The sequence below is a fragment of the Lolium perenne genome, chromosome 3 (genome assembly GCF_019359855.2).
Source record: "Lolium perenne isolate Kyuss_39 chromosome 3, Kyuss_2.0, whole genome shotgun sequence".
NCBI classification, from domain to species: Eukaryota; Viridiplantae; Streptophyta; class Magnoliopsida; order Poales; family Poaceae; genus Lolium; species Lolium perenne.
In genome coordinates this window covers 256967444-256978705 of record NC_067246.2, presented here as the reverse complement: position 1 = coordinate 256978705, position 11262 = coordinate 256967444, and positions in this window count along the sequence as shown.

Sequence of the window (11262 nt, the reverse complement as noted above, 5' to 3'; positions counted from 1 at the left end):
CAAATAAAATGGCTATGTAGTCATTTCTAGAGCATTTTAAGGTGGAATTCAAACTCAACCCCAATATGAGATTTACCTCTCATTTAAATTTTGATCCTAAGTACTAATAACCAGGGGGAATGATTTAGGCTAATGAACCCTTGAGAATTATTACTTAGAGATTTTAATTCATTTAAATGTTAAGTTTTAAAACTATGTGAAGTATAGCACTTCAATTAAATTGAACTCACATATAATAGATATGAAATGTTGACTTTGGGTCAACCTATATTTCATACCTTATTATTATATGAAGAGATTAAATCTTAATAAGAGGTAGTAAAAAGAAATGATTTCTTTTAAAGACCTACATACCAAATTTAAGAAATAGGAATAATGAGAGGAAATTATTTTTTCTTTCTAATAAAGACAAATCCAATAATCCACCATGCCATGTTTGATTGATAATAGGACTAGAGTGTGAACTCTTTGAGTGTTTCTAGTCTAGTATGAAAGCTTGGTTTAGTATTTATACCTCGTATTCGTATATAGACGCTAGTACCGAGGAATACCAAGAGGAGGAGGGCTACTCTCAGGAAGAAGAAGAGAACTTCGATAACTACCCAGCTCAAGGCAAGCTAACCCTTGCTAAACACAAGTGCTTAGCTCTACAAGAGCAAAGGCACCATCACCCTTTACATTTATGTATTACCCATCCCAGGTTTTTACTTACATTTGCTTTTGCTTATTTATTTCAAAGTACTTTTTGATTTATGATTCACTTGTCTAGATTAGAACAAGAGCATCAAAGTTAGCCTAAGCAAATAAAGCTAGGTAGCACCCCCTCATGACTAGTTGCTATTGCTAAGAACTAAAATTGACTACTTAGATGGGAACATTTGTGAAATGAACTGAAGTGAAAGATTTTGAAGGTGAATATGACCTTGAGGAGATGGTGATTTTTGATAAAATAGATGATTGAGTTTGAATGCGATACCCTTCCAATTATACAAGTACCCCCACAATACCTGATTATGGGTAGGGCTTAACTAGAAACTTGTGTATTTTAGTATGGGTTCCCTCTGAACAAACATCATAGGGGTTACGCTGCGGCTGCCTCCGTTACTTGTGGATTGATGTTGAAATGAGGTGAATGTACAGCCCAAGCCCTGTGCAGTTCCCGGGTTGACTGCGGTTTTCACCGGGAGGCCAAGCTCATGGGGAGAGGTGCTCATACTAGCATATATAAGTGAAAGGTTTCGATTGATGATCCGCGTACTGTGTTACGATGATTCGAGGTTACCCTCGACGGATGTAATCAAAAGTTGTGGCACAAGAGTACAACCTCTGCAGAGTGTTAAACCTATTCGAATAGCCGTGTCCACGGTTACGGACGATTGGAAAGGCCATACTATCTCCGTTATCATTAAAATGTTTTGGTTCTAGAAATGAATGGTGGTTTGAAAGGTGACATTATGGTGATCCATAATGAGTTGTGGGAATGACACTAATGTTCCCACTTGAGTTAGTCTAGCACATGAATTAGGCTTTTACCAAAGATTTATGAAACTAAAACTTGGCTTTATGCAAATAAACCTAGAGCTTAGCACCCTCTTACACCTTAATGAGTATTTATCTTAGAGTTAGTTTGCGAGTACTTTAAAAGTACTCATGGCTTTGCCCTGGCTATTCAAATGCCAGACTATGAAGGAGAGCACCAGTATCAGAACGACGGACAACAGGATGTCTACGATAACTAGGATCGTCTTCTAACGTCAAGCGTTGCCTGTGGAATAGATCGTCCACTACTACTTCGCTTCCGCTACTATTTGTGATGTTGAACAATATATTCGTGTAATATTGGATCATGTGATCTATGGTTGTAAGACAATATGTGTTGTAATAAATGATGACTCTATGCTACTTACTATTATGTCTCGCAAAAACATTATTCCTGGGATTGCGACGTACGGCATAATAGGCATCTGGACTTAAAAATCCGGGTGTTGACAAGTTGGTATCAGAGCTGTTGTTTGACCTTAGGAGACCCTAGTTAGAATGGACGCTCAAAAACTTAGTTTCAAATTCCATGATTTGCCTAGTTATGAAAATCTTATTCACCTCCTTACCTTGAAGAGTCCTTTACAAACTTTAAATTCATGCCCTTCTTCTAAGAGAATTAAAATTTGGAACACTTGCACTTATCTAACTTAATCATCTCATCTCTCTACAGATGGATCACGTCGTGGACGCGCAGCCCTTTCTCCAGACTGAGTTCTATCAATTGGGGAACGGTGGAGAGATCATCTTCGAGAGGGACCTCTTCTCCCTCTCAGAGTTCCTCGGGCGCCCACCACCGGAAGTCTTTGGCGGAATGCTGAATGACCAACCCGGTGGTCAACTTCAGTGGGTGATCATGGTGGACCTTCGTGGAAGGTTCATGCTCCCAATGAGCGCAAGGATCCGATTCTCCTTCGGGGAGAACAAGCGGGCGGATGGTCTCGCAAGGGGACTTCAGGAAGGACTCGCACGTCTGTGCGGGCAAAACTTCATGGACTTCACCGACAGTCGCTTTGTGCACTATGCAAGGCACAACTCACTCGGAGTGCCAATGAACCTGCCGTCACACCCGCAGCTTCGCCACCATGTTGATCATCTTGACTTCATGCTGAGTGAGACCCGCATCGACCTCGACAACTCCCGCGAATACGCCAACCACACTCACATCCAGTTGGCGCAGCAGGCGGAGACCATCAAGGTCATCGCCGGAGAACGCAGGGCACTCCGCCGTGCCAACCAGAAGAAGGAGCACGCCATCAACCGCCTGAAGGCAAGGATCGCCACTCTGAAGGCGACCATCGCTGCACAAGCTGAGCAGATCCAGGAGCTGGAAGGCGAAGGTGAAGGGGAGAACATCCAGGGGGACAGCTACTCCTACGTCAGCAACGACGACGACTACGAGGAGGAGGAAGACGACGACCTGGAGTTCCACCCTTACGAGGATGGCCACGAGCACCTCGATGCCGGGGTAGACAATGTCTACCCTATCAACATCGATGGCGAGTAGTCCCGTCTGAGCACTTGCCCCCGTGTTATGTATTGGTCCTTTGTACCCGCCCCATGTATCGTAGTTTGTTGAAAGGGTTCTTAAAACCCTCCGGAACATTTGGCTTGTAATATTTGCTACCTCCATGACTATGTTTGTGTGTGTGTAATATTATTATTATTATGAATCAAGTTTAAGTTGTATTTATCCCAAAATGAGCCATAGACATTTCCCTCTTATCTCATGATCCCTATCACTGTTCAGATGGCACCCCCAACTCGCAACATGACTCAGGAGGCAATGCTGCAGATGTTGCAACAGATGTTGGCTGATAGAGAAGTTGAGAGAGCTGAACGGCAAGCCAACCTAGCTGCACTTCAACAACTTGCTCAGGGCAATCAAGGCCACGGAAACCACGACCACCCAGGGTCAAAGCTGAAAAACTTCCAGAACACCAACCCACCGGTGTTCAGCAAGACAGAGGAACCCCTCGATGCTGATGATTGGCTCCAGACTATGGAGAACAATCTCGAGGTTGCCGGAGTGGAGGACAACGAGAAGGTGTTGTTCGCCACCCACTATCTGGCTGGACCTGCACGTGCCTGGTGGACAAGTACCCGCGCCTTACATGCGGGGAACCTGATGACTTGGGAAGACTTCAAACTCAAGTTTAGCAAGTATCATGTGCCCCCGGGTTTGATTAAGAAGATGAGGGATGAGTTCAGGGAACTGAAGCAAGGCAGAATGACCGTGGTAGAATACCGCGACAAGTTCCTTACTTTGTCAAGGTACGCCCCGGATGAGACGGACACCGTCGAGAAGAGGAAGGAAAGGTTTCTGAATGGACTGCATGATGAGATGCAGACTGTGCTGATCAACATCCCCTTTGCTGACTTAGAAGCACTCGTTGACTCCGCCATTCAGATGGAGGGGAAGATACACCAAGCCAATGAGAACCGCAAGCGCCGTATGATGAACCAGAGTGGGCCCAGCAACAATCACAAGTATCGCCCCAACTCAGGTGGAGGGTTCGCCCCAAGAAACAACAAGCCCCCGATGCAGAATCCACGTCCGAGTTATCAGAACCGGAGTGGAGGAAACCCAGTCGAGGAGGACACAACAACTACAACAACAACAACAGCAACTTCAACCGCGCCCCACCTCGCGCCCCCAACAATAACTCCAACACTGCTCCAAGGACTGGGAGCAACGCTGTTCCCATCACCCCCAAGGACAAGTCCACCTACAACTGCTACGAGTGCGGAGTAGCTGGGCACTTCTCCTATGAGTGCCCCAAGAAGCTCGCCAAGACTGCCGCCAACACCTCGGGCCCTGCGCAGCAGCAGCGTCGTGTCACCACCAACAAGAAGTTCGCCCCCAACAACCCGAACAACCGCAACGGCCGCCTCTACCACATGAATGCAGAAGAAGCTCGGGGAAGCCCCCGGACGTTGTCTTGGGTATGTTCTCTGTTAACTCAATACCCGCAAGAGTCTTTGTTTGATTAGAGCATCGCATTCATTCATTACCGAAGATTTTGCATGCACTAGTAAGATTCAACCCATCAGTTTGAAGCATGTCATGATAGTTCAAATTCCTGGATCAACAACTAAAGCTAGAAAAATTTGCAAAGATGTGCCAATCAGAATACATGAAATAGATTTCTATGCAAATTTGATTGTTCTGGGAGCCAAAGGAATGGAAGTAGTCCTGGGAATGGACTGGATGGCGAAACATCATGGACTGATTGATTGTGCCAAGAAGGCCATCACCATGACTAGTAGCACCGAAATAATAGTCGAACACATATCTGAAAAGATGCCCCGAAAATTTACCTGTAACCAAAGCCTAGCCAAACCCACTTTGGATCAGATCAGGGTCATTTGTCGATATCCTGATGTGTTCCCGGATGATCTACCCGGTATGCCCCCAGATCGGGATATCGAGTTTATCATCGAGTTAATCCCTGGAACCGGACCCATAGCCCAGAGAGCCTACAACATGAACCCGGCAGAGTTAGTGGAACTGAAGAAACAGCTGGATGATATGCTATTCAAAGGTCTGATTCAACCAAGTGCGTCACCCTGGAGATCGCCAGTTTTGTTTGTGGACAAAAAGGACGGTGCCACTCGTTTGGTTACGGACTATCGTAAGCTTAACGATGTCACCATTAAGAACAAGTATCCATTGCCCAAGATAGAAGATCTGTTTGACCAGCTGACCGGAGCCCGAGTATTCTCAAAGATTGATCTGCGGACAGGATACCATCAGTTGAAGATTCGTGCCACCGATATTCCCAAAACTGCCTTTACCACCAGATATGGATTGTATGAGTACAATGTCATGTCATTTGGATTGACCAATGCCCCCGCTTACTTCATGAATCTCATGAATAAGATCTTTATGAACTTCCTGGACAAGTTTGTGGTTGTCTTCATCGACGACATCCTCATATACTCCAAGTACGAGGAAGAACATGAGCAACATTTGGAAGTGGTCCTAGATACCCTTCGGGAACATCAGTTGTATGCCAAGTTCAGCAAGTGTGAGTTCTGGTTGAAAGAAGTAGGATTCTTGGGTCACATCTTGTCAGCTGGAGGAATTGCCGTTGACCCCGCAAAAATCAAGACTGTTGAAGAATGGAAAGCCCCAACCACCCAGACCGAAGTCCGTGCCTTTCTCGGATTGGCGGGATATTACCGCCGATTCGTGGAAGGATTCTCGAGTATAGCCAGACCAATGACCCAATTGTTGAAGAAGGACCGGAAGTTCGAATGGACCGACAAGTGTGAAGAGAGCTTTCAACAGCTCAAGTTAAGATTGACAACAGCCCCAATACTGGTTATGCCGGACATTACCAAGCCATTTGATGTGTACTGTGACGCCTCCAAGATTGGTCTTGGATGTGTGCTGATGCAAGAAGGCAAAGTGATATCTTACCTATCAAGACAGCTGAAGCCGCATGAACAGAACTATCCAACCCATGACTTAGAGCTAGCAGCGGTGGTGTTAGCGCTGAAAGTATGGCGTCATTACCTCATGGGTAATTGATGCGAGGTTTACTCGGATCACAAGAGCCTGAAGTATATCTTCACGCAGAAGGAGCTGAATATGAGACAGCGCAGATGGATAGAGTTAATCAAGGATTACGACATGGAAATCCACTATCACCCCGGCAAGGCCAATGTGGTAGCGGATGCCCTGAGTAGACTGCCGTGTCAGTTAAACTCCATGTTAGCGATTGAGCAACCCAGCCTGTTTGAAGAGTTTGAACAGTTTAGGCTTGAACTGGTTAGCGAAGGATACCTCGCCAGCATTGAACTCCAACCCACCCTGATTAGTCAGATCAAAGAAGCTCAGAAAGGAAATGCTAGCATTGACGGAATCAAGAACCAAATAGCCGCCGGAAAAGCACCGGGATTCACCGTAGATGAAGAAGGAGTGCTATGGTATAACAAGCGTCTTTGCGTGCCGTCAGACTCAGAATTGAAGCAAGTTATTCTGAAAGAAGCCCACGACACCCTATACTCCATTCACCCCGGAGGAACCAAGATGTACCAGGATTTGAAGGAACAATTCTGGTGGCATGGAATGAAGAGAGAAATTGGAAGCTACATCGCCAAGTGTGACATCTGTCAAAGAGTCAAGGCAGAACACCAACGCCCCGCAGGACTGTTGCAACCCTTACAGATTCCCGAATGGAAGTGGGCTTCCGTAGGAATGGACTTCATCACCGGACTGCCCAAGTCTAGTAAAGGAAATGATTCCATCTGGGTAGTGGTCGACAGACTGACCAAAGTCGCCCACTTCATCCCCGTCAAGACCACCTATCAAGGACCAAGACTCGCAGAGCTATATATCTCAAGGATAGTCAGCCTGCACGGAACCCCGAAGTCGATAGTATCCGACAGAGGATCCCAATTCACCTCCCGATTCTGGCAGAAAGTACATGAAGGACTTGGAACTCGCCTGAATTTCAGCACAGCCTATCACCCGCAGACGGATGGACAGACAGAAAGAGTCAACCAAATATTAGAAGATATGTTGAGAGCATGTGTGCTAGAGTATGGATCTAAGTGGGAAGACTGCTTGCCGTACACAGAATTCTCGTACAACAACAGCTACCAAGCCAGCTTGCAGATGGCCCCCTTCGAAGCACTGTATGGAAGGAAGTGCCGTACCCCTCTGAATTGGTCGGAAGTAGGAGAGAGTCAAATCTTTGGACCAGATATTCTCCGAGAAGCCGAAGAGAAGGTTCACAAGATTCGTGAGTACCTCAAGACAGCCCAATCAAGACAGAAGAGCTACGCCGACAAGAGACGCCGAGAGATGACCTTCGAGATCGGAGATTTCGTATATCTCAAAGTGTCCCCTCTTAAGGGAATGCAGAGATTCCAGCTTAGAGGAAAGCTCGCACCCCGATATGTCGGACCTTTCAAGGTCCTGAGTCGCCGAGGAGAAGTATCCTATCAGCTGGAGTTACCGGAAGAAATTTCAGCGGTGCACAATGTGTTTCACATCTCGCTACTCCGGAAGTGTTTAGAAGTACCTGAGAAGACCGAGGTTTTCAAGAACATCGACCATCAAGCTGTCGATATCAACTCAGATCTGACATACCGCGAAGTACCTATTCGCATCTTGGAAGAAGCCTTCAGAACCACCCGTACTCGAAGTATCAAGTTTCTGAAGATCCAATGGAGTAACCACACCGAAGAAGAAGCCACTTGGGAGAGAGAAGACTTTATGAGGACTGAGTACCCAGATCTCTTTAGTACCTAGTTTTCTCAGATCTCGGGACGAGATCTTTTGTAAGGGGGAAGGGTTTGTAACATCCCAAGTTTCAACAACAATAAACAAGAAAGAGAAATTCCCCAAACCCAAAATTTGCATTTAACAAAAACTTTTTCCATGCATATAGTGCCACTTATAGATATATGCATTTGAGTGATATTCTTTTGTGCAATTGCCATGATGAGTGTTAGTATGATTAAATATGGTTATGTGAACCCTAAGCAAGATCACTAAACCCTAATTTGAGGGGAAATAGAGAAAATGAGAAAAACTCATTTCTCACTCACATACACAATATGCATTTTAGCAAATCCTCAACCAAGGCCAAGATTGCTTGCTCCCTTGCTTCTAAAATACTTCAATGTGATAAACTAACACAATTGCATCCTTGGATCAAGAATCAAATAGCAAGAAATCAAGATTTCATCCTACATGTGATAATGGTCACATAACCCAAATTTATTTTCTTCACCACTTTACCCCTCTGTATTTCTCAAATCTTAAACTAAGCAAGGTCAACTAAAGCCAGGTCATCCAAGACCATGTCAAGGTGAGTAACTTTGATGTTGACCACCCTCCCTAAAGTTGACTAGGTTGACCAGAATAAGAGGGCAAAGAGGGAACCCGAGAGAGAGAAGAAGATCACCCCAAATTTGAAAAGTTGCAAATCAATTCCAAATTGAGTGCCACCACCACCAATACATCACAATAATTATATATTTGAGATTCACCAAAGAGATTTTCAAAATTCAAAAGAAAGTTTCTTGCGGCCATTTGGTCGAACAGGTGGCAGGCAGCATCTGGAATAAGTGTTACATGCTATTATCCACCAGATTTTGCCCTAAACCACTTTTGGTTTGTGATCATCAGCCTCCCCTACACCCCCTGCCTCTAGCCCAGTACTTGCATGGTCGATTAAAGTCGAGGAGAAACCCTAAAACATGCCAAACAATGCCATGCCGGCCACCTTTGGCACTCCTTTCCCTGGCCTCTCCCTCGTCGTTTCTCCATGTCTGCGAGCATCTCTGATACATAAGGATCACGCCCGTACCACTGGATCGATCGCCATTGCACGGCACTGCCCAGAACGCCCGCGTCCAAAACGTGCCAGGACGTGCCAGCCGGCGTGGTGATCACGCCCTGGACGCGCAAGGACGCCACGCACTCGACCGCTACCGTCCTCGCCCTGCATCCCTATCACCGCGTCGAGCATCGCCTCTGCACCCTCTACAAGCTAGACGAACGCCCGTGCCTGCCCTGCACCGTCGCCGTCGCCATAGACCAAATGATGCCGCGCGCCCCGTGATAGACATTGCCAGCGCTCGAGCTCTCCCATCACCCTTTTCTCTGTCTCGATACAGGTTGAGCATCTCCAGTACACCAGCTAGCCGTAGCAGTCCTTTGCTTGCCCTTTCGCTCGCCGGAAACGCCACGCCATGGCCGCGCCCTTGCAGCACCCCGCGGCACCCATCGACACTATAAATAGAGGCCCTCCCAGCAAGCTCTCCTCACACCAATCGACTCCCCTCTCACCACTGATCTTCCTCACCACCTTAGCTCGTTCGATTGCTGCCGGAGAAGAAGCAATTTCAAGATCGGAGCCGCCGGGGGACGCAGCTCACCGTCGACGATTGGCGCCACCCCGAGCCCCGCCGCTGCTCCCAAGCTCTTCCCCATCTACTACACCTTCACCGCGCATACTGCCTGAGTCCTGCATCGGCCTGGTAGGCTCTCCGACCCCCTACTGCCGCCGTGACCTCGTCGGAATCCCGCCGGGGACGACGATGTTCCCACACCGTTGATCTCGGTTCTAATCCTACGGTTCATACTTCGCGTACCGCTTCGCTGAGTTAAGAGGCGCCGACAGGTGGCCCCCACCCTGTCAGCGCGGCCCGAGCGCGCCAGCCGCGTGTTGGGCTGCGAAGTGCTGCTGATTTTCGTTTCGGCCCAATAACTCTTCCCGCCTAAGCCCACAAATTCAAATCCCGTTTATTCTTTATTCAAATTACTCTGCTGAATGTTTATTAAAATTTGAATAGTTTGAATTCTGCCAAACCAAATTTAGCAAACTTTATACCGTTGGAAAGCCCATGAATTTACCTATCCAATGCCACTGGCCCCATCTCCAATTTATTTGTAGTTTTAATTTGACAAAAAAGACAATACAGAGACTTTTGCACATTCAAACTTTATTTAAAATTCAACCAGAATAGATTTTGAAGTAATTCCAATTCTAATAAATCACAAATGATGTCCTCTAATTGATTATGCAATAACATAGCCCTGTTGTTTGTATGATCATGGAATAGATCAAATAAAATGGCTATGTAGTCATTTCTAGAGCATTTTAAGGTGGAATTCAAACTCAACCCCAATATGAGATTTACCTCTCATTTAAATTTTGATCCTAAGTACTAATAACCAGGGGGAATGATTTAGGCTAATGAACCCTTGAGAATTATTACTTAGAGATTTTAATTCATTTAAATGTTAAGTTTTAAAACTATGTGAAGTATAGCACTTCAATTAAATTGAACTCACATATAATAGATATGAAATGTTGACTTTGGGTCAACCTATATTTCATACCTTATTATTATATGAAGAGATTAAATCTTAATAAGAGGTAGTAAAAAGAAATGATTTCTTTTAAAGACCTACATACCAAATTTAAGAAATAGGAATAATGAGAGGAAATTATTTTTTCTTTCTAATAAAGACAAATCCAATAATCCACCATGCCATGTTTGATTGATAATAGGACTAGAGTGTGAACTCTTTGAGTGTTTCTAGTCTAGTATGAAAGCTTGGTTTAGTATTTATACCTCGTATTCGTATATAGACGCTAGTACCGAGGAATACCAAGAGGAGGAGGGCTACTCTCAGGAAGAAGAAGAGAACTTCGATAACTACCCAGCTCAAGGCAAGCTAACCCTTGCTAAACACAAGTGCTTAGCTCTACAAGAGCAAAGGCACCATCACCCTTTACATTTATGTATTACCCATCCCAGGTTTTTACTTACATTTGCTTTTGCTTATTTATTTCAAAGTACTTTTTGATTTATGATTCACTTGTCTAGATTAGAACAAGAGCATCAAAGTTAGCCTAAGCAAATAAAGCTAGGTAGCACCCCCTCATGACTAGTTGCTATTGCTAAGAACTAAAATTGACTACTTAGATGGGAACATTTGTGAAATGAACTGAAGTGAAAGATTTTGAAGGTGAATATGACCTTGAGGAGATGGTGATTTTTGATAAAATAGATGATTGGGTTTGAATGCGATACCCTTCCAATTATACAAGTACCCCCACAATACCTGATTATGGGTAGGGCTTAACTAGAAACTTGTGTATTTTAGTATGGGTTCCCTCTGAACAAACATCATAGGGGTTACGCTGCGGCTGCCTCCGTTACTTGTGGATTGATGTTGAAATGAGGTGAATG